The sequence below is a fragment of the Aquila chrysaetos genome, chromosome 8 (genome assembly GCF_900496995.4).
Source record: "Aquila chrysaetos chrysaetos chromosome 8, bAquChr1.4, whole genome shotgun sequence".
NCBI lineage: Eukaryota > Metazoa > Chordata > Aves > Accipitriformes > Accipitridae > Aquila > Aquila chrysaetos.
In genome coordinates this window covers 15,970,238-15,973,595 of record NC_044011.1, presented here as the reverse complement: position 1 = coordinate 15,973,595, position 3,358 = coordinate 15,970,238, and positions in this window count along the sequence as shown.

Here is a 3,358-nt window from a genome sequence, read left to right as displayed (position 1 = left end):
TCCACCAACCCCTTGCCCATGCACATTACTTGCTGAAAATGCAGAAGTTGAAGAAAAATAAGGCCTATCCTAACTCAAAAACTCCCATGAGGGGGACCTTAAATTCTGAAATATTGGATCTACTCACACTCTTTTGAAGATAAACAGGGAACAGAGATCTTTATGTATTTCAGTCCTGAATCATTTACTTCCCCTTGCAAAATCAATCATAATTGGGCAGATGAGTGGAGCAACATGATAATGAAGTGCCTGATCTGATCACACTCTTTGTTGTGTGTTTTGTCCTGCACACCATGTACGCACAAATAAAAGGTTTGTAGGGCCTGATTATGACCTAAAGGGTCATGTTTTGTGGGCACAACATGGAAGGCTCTTTGATGCTAATGAATAATCCAAACAATTTCCTACTTTGCCAAATATATCTCAAGACCTTTTAAATTCAAGTTTGCATTCCTTGACAGGTATAGTACTGGGCACCAGATAAATAATGCATGAATCAGTCATGTTATTTAGACACGTGTGAGATAGATTAGGATATAGAGGGAAAATAACTACAAATTAATATATTCAGTGCTCCACTTCATTCAAATAATAGCTAGAAAGACCTTCCAGCTGTCTTAGAGTATGAATTACAAGCCTGCTCTGAGAGCCTCTGGAGTAGGTGTCCCTATAATTCACTGTTTTCGATGTCTTAGAGATGTTGGAATACATTACAGACAGTGTAATAGTGGCCTATCTCACCTGTCTCTCTGAAGCTTTGTAAAAATTTCATTACTGTACTGAAATTTTTGTGCTGAGGTGGTGAGTGGACCTGCTGTTTGTTGATAACAATGTCAATGTTGATTGTGTCTCTGGCCTTTTGTCAGCACAGACCATTTTCCTCTATGATCTCTGACACTTGGGACACTTTCCTGTATAGCTGTCATCAGCCTTATTAACTTGCCTGCTTTTTTTCATCTGAAAATATAACCTTTTCCCTTGACTAAATTTGGGAATGGGAAGGAAAGCATGTGGATTAGATTCCTAGTCTGAATCTTGGGCTCAGCTCCTGCCACTGCCCTCCTCCACGCCCAAGGTGTATTTTGGGTGTGCATTTTCTTACACCCACCTCTAGCCTTCTGCAGTGCAAAGTAAATTAAATCAGTTTATCAAAAGGCACTAGCTCGGGCTCTTGGTTTGCCATAGCCTTTCTTTCTCACTACATGGTCTGAGGAGTGCTGGCAGAACCGTGACATGCTCATACCTGTGAAAGCCCATGGAATATCTACAGGAGTCCTCCTGTTCACAAGGATTTTTTCTGAAAGGCAGTGAAAAACATGTGGGAAAATAAAATCATATTGTCACACTGACTGCAGATGGGACACAGATGCGCAAGATAGATACTCAGTTTTGTATTACTGGGAAAAGTGTTCAGGACTGAGGTGCACAGGGCAAATTGTTTAGGAGGGGCTTTTGTGACTTTTTCTTTATTTAACAGTCAAAGCCAGTACAGTTTTAACTCACGCTACCAGGAGGTGATTAAGGCCTATGTGCCATAAGGGAACAGCAAGTTTCTGGGAAGAAGTTTAAAGAAGCAAGCCGGGGTGCCAATGTATAACGTTATTGACTGCGATGAGTAACCGCCCTTGTTCATGCTCATAGCTTCTGCTAACCAGCTGCTTCCGAAAGGAGAGCAAACTCCTGTTTACCACCATGCCAGAGCACACACATGAGCAGTTAAGTTGTAGTAGTCATGCTGTAATTTCAGACCCTTGTTTACCACAGGACAATATGTCTGTGTGTGCCTGAAGGCACCTGTAATAGATCTGAATTCAATCATTTCCAGAAAAAACAGATGCATTCAGTTTTACATGCATAGAAATGAAGCAGCATAGTTATTTTTTAAACAGAAAGTGGTTTAGACATTATTTAAACTGATGCTTCTGCTTTAAATTTTATTTGGTTAAACCTCTTTTTCCTGCATTTAGGTAGCTGTCTGTAATAAAAATATTATTAAACTCCTTCATTATTATGCAATCTCAGGACCTGAAGTTAAAGCAACATTGGCCTTTACAGGTTTTGCTATTGTGCCTCCAAAACAAAAGAGTAATAATTCCTCATGTGGCTTGAAGGATATTTGTCTCAATGAGATTTGTTTTCACAGGTTTTACATATGCAGTCGTTTTGAACAAAACTGTTTGGAAAACAGTGTTTCAATCTGGAGGAGAAATAATAACATTTCATGGAAAAGAGCGTGATGTTTTAAAAACTGTATTAGCCACACAGAAGCTAGAAGAAAAAAAATGTTTTGCATTTACATTTAAAAAAAAATTGTTCATGAGTAGAATTATAAATACAACTAGTTATAAAGTAAGAAAGGAATTAGAAAAACCATTTTCTCTTCTGCCAGTTCCCAGGAAACTCACTGAAATCTCTCTTATGTTATGTTGTGAAGTCAAAAGTTTAAAACAAGAAACACAAGGAAAAGCTGAGTCATTACTGATGAATTAGGTAATAACAGTCTGTTTCTCTATTTTCCATTAGAACTAGTGACTTTATCACTCTGCCTTCCCAGCACCCACTTGTACTCCGAAAATGCAAGCCACATTTTGTGTGAGATTGTCCAATTGATTAAAATTATCATGCTAAATGTGGAACGTTTGTTCTTAACTAGCATTTATGTTTGAAGGTTTCTGCTTCTGGTTCAGTTCTGAAATAGCTCTGGTGTTTTCAGCTTCTCTTTTTTTTTTCAACAATAACAGCTAGTCTAAGACAGGATGTTATCGCTTTTCAGAAACTTTGTCACACTTTAGATATTTAAATTTTTTGGGAAAATTAGATTTTTCTTTCTTTGTTACTCTGTATAATAGGCCAAATTCTTTCCTGCTTGAATGTTTAAAACCAGTCCGAACCCTTTCCTTTTCAGTCTTGAAGAAATACATTCATTTATTAACATACCAGTGTATGCTACACTTAATGCCCAGCTTTTTGAGACAAGAATCTTGAGAAAGAAAGCCTGGATTTGTGATGTGTCCGATATGATTTTTGGAATAAGGAGGGCAAGATGAGCGAGGAGACACATTGTCTATGCTCTGTGGTAAACTTTAAGCCTCATATATTAACTCTGCTGTTATAACCAGTTGACTTTTATTTCTCAAGAGCTATTTCTTATGTAGATTATGGTGTTTCTTTTCTTAGCTGGCTGGAGGTCCCCTAGCCTCACCTGAGCTTGACACCACTGGCACCCCATGCGAGTGATGGTGGCATCCCCGGAGGATGCAATGTCTTGCCATATAAAACCTCCTGGGAGGAAGGAACTTCTCTCACTGCAGCCCTGCCAATGAGTGCTTGTGAATTCGTGGGGCACAAATACACCCCA